Here is an 8,743-nt window from a genome sequence, read left to right on the forward strand (position 1 = left end):
ACGGGTGTCAGGTCAGGGCTGGTCTCCTGACTTCTCAGGTTCCAAGCCAAGCTCCACGCTGCATCTTCCTGTCCTCACCACCCACTGCTTCCTCCTTCCCACCACAGTCCCCTCACCTCCCAGCACCCAGCTCCGGCCAGCTGGCTGCCAGTCCAGGCAAAGGTGCCCGGCCCATTCAGTAGATGGAAAAACTGAGGCCTGGCCTCCCATCTCAATCCCTGCAACTCTCCACCCTGCGGTCCCTGGTGAGTCTGTTATAGAACTGATCGCTTGTCCTTCACCAGCCCCTCAGTCTGCCCTGCACATGCCAGACTCCTCACCGGGGTGCTGGGGGGAGGGGGCTTGGGACAATCATGCCTGGACAGGCCTGGGCCCCCAAATTTAGGGGGCCCTGTCGAGCGCAGGTGGAAATGTCACAAGCAACTCACCACCCAATCTGCCCGGTCTCAGGCCAGGCGAGGCCCCCCACGCTGCCTGCCAGGGTGCAGTCACGCACTCTGCCTCAGTTTCCTCCCTGGGGTAGGGTATGAGCAGCAACCACTTGCTCTGTGGCTGAAAGCGAGGGCTAGGGCACAGCTGACCCCTGCCTCCCCAGCGGCGTCACGGTGGGACAGATCCTGATGAAACTAGTAACATGTGAGGGCCCGGGAGCACAGCAGTCGACATGCAGGAGTCCTCCCCTTGCCACGCTGGCGTGGAGGGGGCTCACGCCCCACCCGCAAGCATCTGATGAACAAGGGGCAGCATGATGGGAGGCAGGAGCTGCCTGTGAGGAAGCCACACGCTGGCTCGTGTTCCCGTGTGCGGGCATCAGGTGTGCTCGGGGCGGACCGGTGCGGGGACCAGAGCGGCTCACGGCGACGGCAGAGCCGCCCAGCCCGCCACCGGGCCTCAGAGCAGAGCTGAGGGGATTGTGCACAAGCAGGGACCGAGCCCGGTGGGGAAAGGCCTGGAAAGATGCTTTGCATAGTTCTGGCCACCAGATTACAGGCCTCGGCTAGGCCCCTGGGAAGGGGGTGGGGCCCGCCAGGTGCTGCCCCACACGACTCGGGGCGACTGGGGCCCGGTGCCGTGCTGGACATGGGTGCTGGCACGACCTGTGGGTGATCCTGCTGGCCAGCCGGGCAGGTCCACGGAGGTCAGGAGAGGTCACCGGGAGGGGAGGGAGTGGTCTGCTGGAGCGGAGAGGGTGGGTACAGGGCTCCCCCGGGGCCACCGGGCAGGCCTGGCTCTGCCCTGCTGGGGCCGGCAGCTGGAGGGGAGTAAATATAGTGCGGGGTGTCCCAGCTGCATTCCTGGGAGGCCAGCACGGCCGCCTGCCCACTGCTCTAGGCAGAGAGCGGCAGCCAGAACCCAGGACTGCCACTGCCCTCTTCCCAAACAAACAAAAAATAAATAAAACCAGCTCTCACGGCCAGCACGGCTGGGGGAGGGGGCAGGAAGAGCTGGACTGGGGGGGGGGGGCAGGCGGACCAGAGGCTGAGGGGAGAAGGAGGACAACAAAAGAGGAAAATGGAGGAGCCGGGCTGGGAGATGGCCAGGGGTGTCAGAAGCGAGAGGCCTGGGGGTGTCGGGCGGGGGTGGGGTCAGTCACCGCAATCCCGGGATAGGGCTGGGGGGGGGGGGGCGGGAAGCAGGCAGACAAAGGGGGCTGTGTGGGCTGGGGCAGGGGGCTGGCTCCAAGGGCCATGAAATATTAAAGAGCCCCGGCCGGTGAGTGACAGAGGTCAGAGAAATAAGGAGAGCAGGCAGCAAGATACGGGGACCCTGCCTGTCCCCGCCTGTCCCTCTCCACCGGCTCTCTGGTGTGGCTCCTTCCTGCCGGCCCAGCCCGTCTGTCCTTCCATCCGCGGAGAGGACAGGCTGGCGGGTGGGGGGGTGCCGCAGGGATGAGCAGCAGGAGGGGACCTCAGCGGCCCCCTCTCCCCTCTGGCGGGTCTGAACGCAGCAGCGGCCTTCAGAGCTGCCAGCCACCCTCGCAAGGAGGCCAGGAGGCCTGTCAGCACAGCTGCCGCCACGGGTGCCTCCTGGGGAAGGAGGGGAGACATCCAGCTTCCCCTTTACAGAGGGGAAAAAAAAAAATCAGCCAAGCCACCACTTTCCAGGGAGACCGGCGGAGAGGGAAGGCCGTGGGGCGGCAAGGAGGCTGGCCCGGCAGTCCGACCAGCCCCACCACCTCGGTCAGACCCCTGCTCCCAGCTCATGGAGCCCCACCCCAGGCTTGGGGCCAGGAAAGCCAGAAGAGGTTAAGAAATGCGCTGAAGGCTGGTGGGGACCAAGTATCTGCAGGCAAATAACCTCCCGCGGGAGGGCTACTTTGCAGGCTAGTTATCGTCCCATTTTACAGACGGGCAAGAGAATAGCCGGCAGCCAGCAGGACGGAGGCAGGTACGCTCAGCGCGAGTACGTGCACCTCCCATTCACTGGAGGGAACGATGTCCTTGTCCCTCTGAAGCCGGATGTGGGCTGCGAGCTGTGAGCTCTGAGCTGTGGCGGGCGGGCTGCTCACGGGGCTGTTTCACCAACAGCCCCTGTGTCCATCTGAAAACAGCCGGAGAGACAGGCGCTCTGGCCACTCCGCCTATTCCAGGGGGAGGGCGACTGAGGGTCATGGAGATGATGCCACACGTCCAAGGTCACACCTCTGGCTAGACAGTGACGGGGGTGGGGGGCCGGCCTGATCCCAGAGGTGCAGCTCAAGTGCGGCTGGGAGAAGCCGAGGGGTGAGGGCGCTCCATGGTCCTCCTGGCTCCTAGCGCGGACACCACGTCAAGTGAAAACCAAGGTCACCAACGCTGCGCTCGTGGGGTGGACAGCAAGTGACCCGGGCCAGGGACGAGAGTCCTTGGGGCAGTGCGGGGGAGGCCGCCTGGCAGACCCACAGACCGGGGATCCGCGCCCCCTCCCTGAAACACGGGCTCCGCACAGGCCCAACAGGGCTGGTAGGGCGCTCGCTGTCCTGTGGGCGCCCAGGATTTCAACCTGCACCCCGGGGCTAGAGTGCCAGGAACTAATCACACACCCCCCCCAGAGCCCCCAGTGCGGGCGGAAGGGGGGGCGGGATCCCCTCCCTCTCTCCCAGGCCCTGCGAACCCAGAGGGAGGCCAGCATCAGAGGCAGGAAATGAAGAAGAATTTGCGATCTAATTGAGCTGGCGGGGGATTAGGCGGCAGAATGCAATTACAGGGGCTGGAGCAGGGCCAGGGGCACTGACACCCCGAGATGTGGCCTGGCCCAGGTGACTGGGCCTAACCAGTCTCCGGTCGGAGACACCCGACTGTGGCTGGGGGCGGCGTGGGGGTCGGGAAGGCAGCACTGGAGCCAGACAGCTCTTCAGCACAGAGGGCTGCAGCTCCATGGAATACCGAGAAGCAAGAAGTTTTTCTGGGAATTCTCCCCCCAGGGAACAGCCCTGTGGACTGTCACATGGGGAGCAGACAGCCAGGCACACACACTCTCCCAGGCTCAGCTCATGCATGTACACACATGTGTCCATGCTCCCAGGAGAGCCCCCAAATACTCTCAACCTGCAGACACACAGCTCTGGCCCTTGGCTGCCACCGGCTCCACAAAAAGGGAGAAAAAAAACAAAACAAAACAAAAAAATACACCCATGACCTTAAAATCCTTTTATTCCCTTAATCACAGGCTGCCATCGCCGTGGATACGCGCTGTCACCCCGGCCCCAGCCTGTCTCCCTCCCAGGCTTCCAAAACTCCCAGCAGGCAGGCAGACGGGAGGCTGCCCAGTTACTGCCAGGGAGGGCAGGGGAGGGGAAGGGCTGGGTGGGAGAGAGCTGAAGCTCCACACACACACTCTCAGGGCCTCACCAGGCAGGGGGAGACTCAGAAAAACAGGCTGGCAGAGAGAGACACAGAAATAGAAAGGAACACATGAGACCAGCCGCCAAAGACAGACACACAGACCACTGCCCATGAAACGCAGAGGCTCTCTCTTCCAGGTTCACAAGCACACGTACACACGACACGCAAACAGTAAAATCACAGGCATATACTCCGCCAGTCACACAGCTCAGCACACATACCCGGATTCCCAGGGGCAAGTCCCGCTGTCTCAGATATTGGCTCAGATTCCCAAATACACATGGACCTGTGCACTGGAGACACAGCCCAAGACCCACATACACACGCCCCAATCCAGAAATCCACAGGGCTCAGCTTCCCGAGAGGCTCCAGACAGACGTACACAGAGCCCCAAGCACACACACACACCGTGACCAGCAGGTGGGCAGACACAGGCCCCCCCTAGCAGCTGACACTGCCTTTGACTTTCAGGGGCAGGTGGACGGGCTGGCGACTCCTGTGTCTTGGAGGGGGGCTCTACGTCCTCACTGCCCGCAACCTGGGAGGTGGGCTCCGAGTTGGGGGGAAAAAAAGAGGGAAGTAAGAGAAAGAGGGGGGAAAAAAAAAAAAACCCTGGAGTGGGATATTCTTGTTGGGCAGTAGTGCGTGAGTAACTGGGGAGGCTTTTTGTGGTCTGGTGAGTTCCAGCTATGAGTGAGAGTTTAACTATTAATACACTTAATCAAGGACACTACACATACTCACACCGGGGCTGGGATGGGACTTGGTTTGTGGGGTAACGGGGGAGACAAACACGAGGAAGCGCCAATCAGGGCTTGGGGGCGGGGACAGAGGGCGGGGCTTCCACCCAGGCCCAGCCCTCCCGAGTCTGCGCAGTCTCAGTGATTCATTTCTGCACCCTGCCCCTAAGGGTGGGGCTTAACACACAGTAGGTGCTCCACACACTTTTGTTGCAATGAATGGGTAAGAGAAGCACGTAGAAAAAGTGGGCAACAATAACAGTAATGACAGTAAATAAAGCCCCACCTCATGGCTGGCCGAAGTCATACTCCAGATCACCATTTAAGGTTGGGACTAAATAGTCACCCCAACAAGCTCTAGGAAAAGATCTAGGTCTGACTCACCAGTATCCCCTCTACTCTTTATCCTATCCCGCACCCTGAAAAGGCAACGGACCTCATTCTAGCCCAGGGAGACTCCCATCGTCATGACATCATCCTGTCAATAACAAGGTGGGGTCTAAAGGAAGGTGGGGTATTTGCTTCCAAGAGTCTGGGTTCTCTGCCCAGCACATCCCTGACCCCCCACCCCACCCCGCGTTGCACTAAGCCTCAGTTTCACACTTGCAAAATGGGTGTAAGCTGGCAAAAAGCTGGGGAGAGGAGAAAGTGAGGGTTGGGGGGTCACAGTGGGGGCCCTGAGAACATGGCCTGGGCCCTGGATGCAGAACCCTCCCCTTCCCTCCCCTCCCCCCATCCAGGCCGGGTGGACATTCCAGGCCTCACGTGATAAAGAGGCCGCTGGCCCACGGGTAAGTCAACAGGCTCTGTCGGGGGAGAGATAGGAGGCCGCGGCCAGGGTCACCTGCTGAGCGGAGGGGGGGGACGGGGGGGGGGGAAGAGTTGGGCCCAAATAGGCACATAAATAAGGCGCCAAGGGGCTGCTTCAACGGAGGAGCCTCTGTCCCCTCAACCACCTCGGAAAGGGAGGTGGCATGGAAGAGGAAGGCGCTAGTCTGGTTGAAGTCCCAGCTCCTGCCAGCACGGGCGGGGGGGGGGGTGGTTATGGGAGGGGGGACGGCTTCTACTATGATCCCCAGGCTGATGGAAAACTAGGAGACCCACCTCCTTCAGCTGTTCCCACCCTTTCCACAGGGTAAAAAAAAAAAAATCACCCCCTCTCCCTCCTCCCCACGAGAGGACAATTTCCGTTCTGGGAGGGGGTGACAGCTGCAGAGCGGGTCACTGCCCCCCCCCCCACACACACACCTCCCCAGCTCTTGCTGGCATCTCATCCCGAGAAACTGCTAAATCAACACTAGGCAGTAGTAGGGAGCGCCGGCCTCGGGGTCCCCGCATCGCTGGTTTCCAGGGGTCGGGAAGAGCGAGGCTGCGGGTCCCACTGGCTGGGTTTCCCGTGGCAGCTGGAGCCCGGGGCGTGGAGATCTTTCGGGAAGGGGATCGGGTCAAGTTAGGTCAGGACGCCCCCTAAAAAGCGTCTGGGCTCCGGGCTCCCGGTGGCGCGCACCGCCCCCCGCCCCCCGCCCCCGCGGCCGGGGCGCTGAGGTGGCGCCGGGCGTTCAAACAGCGCTCCAAACAAGTCCGCAGCCACGGCGCACGCAGCCCCCGCCAGGCGGCCCCAGCGGAAAACTTGAAAGGGACTCTGTTTGCCCGCCGCCCCGGGGCGGCTCCGGCGGGGGCGAGGGCCGAACGATCACACGCGCCCCCCTCCCCGGATCGTCCTGCGCAAACGCGGGGGGTGGCGCGCGGGGGGGGGGGTTGGCCTGGACCCACCACAAAAGCCAGGGCTCCAAACAGCGCCGGCCGCGCGGAGAAAGGCGGAGGTCTAGCTAGAAGCTGGCTCTCCCCCCTTTTTAAGCGCCCCCCCCCAAATCCAAAGACGCAACTCACAGACCACCCAGGGTCCGGGGGGCAAAATAGGGCACGGCTGCCAACCCCTCAGACCCCCACGGCTGGAGACAAGTGGAGGGAGCGGGATCTTTTCAGATGAGTGCCCCACAGAACCCCCGCCCCCCTCCCCAAATCTTCTGGTGCTTTATTGCTGCCCGAGGCACCGGCCCAACTCCGCGCACCCCTTCCGATTCCTCAGCAAGGGTCGGTGAAAAACAAAACAACAACAAAAAAAAAAAAAAAAGAGAGAGAGACGATCTTGCTCCGGCACAGGCGCTTCAGCAATTCTGACAGGTCCTGAAGGCGGCCCCCCATTTAAAACTGGGGTCACTTTCTGTGGGTCCTACAAATAAACAAAGCCAGGCGCACCCCGCGATCCCCCCGCCGGAAAGCAGCCCATTCTGGGAGAGGACAACTTCCCCCAGCAAGAAAATTAACACATTCTTCTCGCGGCGGTTCAGCCCCTCGCTCCGAGGAGGCAGAGGGGCGGGGGGGTCGGGGCCGAACTTCATGGGTAAATTTGGAGCCAGAGCTGCAAGGCAGGCGCCCGGGACACCCGCCTCCCACAGCTCCGCAGCTAGAGGAACCCCCCCCCCCGCCCCGGCTTTGCATGCTGCTTGGCCACGCGGGGCTCAGGAGACAGCTTGAAAGACTCCCCAAGGCTGGGGAGGAAAGCAGAGAGAGGCCGTGGGGAGCCGCGGCAGCGGTGGGGTGATACTTCGGCGGAAAAAAAAAAAGGTCAAACTTGATCAGCCCGCCAGGCACCCCGCGGGCAGCGGGGGCGAGGAGCCCGAAGGGAAATGTGGACGCGGCCGCCGCCCCCTCCAAGTGGAGGGGGGAGGCTCAGCCATGCGTGGTCAGGGCACTCGGAGCAGTTCCCGTCGCCCCCCAAACACCCGGCTGGGAGCGGGGTCTGATGCGGGGTGTGCGCGCCGGAGATCTCCAATCAGCCGCCCCCGCGGGCGGAGCGCCCGCCCAGCACCGAGAGGTGAGGACCCCGGCTCCCGCCCCCCCAGCGCCCTCCTGCTCCGGGACTGGGGGCGCGCACGGTGCCCTGCCGGGAGAGCCCCGGTCCCAACCCCCGGCGCCCAGCCCGCCGTCCCCGACCCTAACACCCCTCTTTTTGTCTGAACTCAGTGATCTGCGACCGAGCCGACTGCGGCTCGCGGAGGCTTGGGTACAGCCGCGGCCACCGAGCCATCCCCGGCGCCCGGGCGCCCAGTCCCCGGGGCTCCGGGGCTCCGGCAGCGGGCGCCCTCCGTCCCTCCCAAACACGGACCCCTCCTTCCCGGTCCCTAGCTCTCCGCACCTGAACTTCGGGGGAGCCCGCGCCGCCAAACTTTCCGCCGACTTGCAGCGAACTCCGGCCCCGGCCGCGCACCGGGCCCCGGGGGAGGAGAGGGAGGTAGGCGGGGAAGGGGAGGGGGCCGGCCTCGGGGGGGTCGGGGGAGGGCCGTGGCCCGACACCTACCGGCTCGCGGAGTCGTCCGAGCCGCCGCCGCCGCCGCCGCCGCGAGGCCGAGGGGGAGGGGCGGGGCGGGGAGCTGCGCTCCGCTCCGGGCACCGCCGCCGCCGCGCGCTGCGCTCCAGCCCCGCCGCCCGCGGTGCCCGCGTCCGGAGCCGGAGTCACGCCGCCGCGGCTGGCCCGAGGCGGGGAGGGGGGGGAGCCCGCGGCACCTGCCCCTCCTCCCCCTCCCCGCGGCCCAAATTAAAAAACAACAAAAAGCAACTAATCACCCCCGAGCGAAGCGCGGCGCGGCGGGCGGAGGGGCGCAGCGTGAGGCGCCCAGACTCAGCAGGCAGCGCGCATGGCTGGGCGCGGGGCTGGGCAGGGCTGGGACGCGGGGGCTGGGGGGGGTGGGGGCACCAGGTTCGGCCGCTCTTCCCGGCTCGGCTCGGCCGCCTGCTCTCGCCGCCGCCGCCGCCTCTGCTGCCGCCAGTGCCGCCGCCTCTACATCCCCGCTCCGGCTCCGCCGCCTCTGCCGCCGCCGCCGCCGCGCGCCCGCCCGGGCAGGAGCTCTGAACGCTGCCCGGGGGCTGCCGGCAAAACCCGGACCGGACTCGCCGCTCCCTCCACCTCTCCCCCCTTCCCACCTCGGCTCCCCTCCCTCCTCCCTCCGCCTCCTCCCCGCGCCGCTCTGGCCACTTGGACGCCGCAGGCTCGGAGGCTGGAGCCGCAGCCGCGGCGCCTCGAGCTCCCCGCGCTGTGACGCGGTCTGCCCGGGCTCACCTCCCCAGCGCCACCCGTCTTCTCCTTTTTCTGCAACTTTACCCAAAAGAACGAGGTTC

The 8,743-nt window shown here is 64.7% G+C and overlaps 1 protein-coding gene across 2 annotated transcripts in view; it reads right to left on the reverse strand.

The window, feature by feature from the left end:
• Positions 1–8,534, reverse strand: part of CXXC5 (CXXC finger protein 5) — a 31,464-nt gene extending 22,930 nt beyond the window's left edge. Inside the window, exon 1 of one of the 2 annotated variants that reach the window (XM_055143236.1) lies at positions 7,926–8,534. The gene's annotated coding sequence lies outside the window, so the exon portion shown is untranslated. The other variant, XM_004609922.3, reaches the window with a different exon arrangement.
• Between the last annotated feature and the right edge of the window lie 209 nt (positions 8,535–8,743).

The sequence above is a fragment of the Sorex araneus genome, chromosome 6 (assembly GCF_027595985.1).
Source record: "Sorex araneus isolate mSorAra2 chromosome 6, mSorAra2.pri, whole genome shotgun sequence".
Classification (NCBI taxonomy): Eukaryota; Metazoa; Chordata; class Mammalia; order Eulipotyphla; family Soricidae; genus Sorex; species Sorex araneus.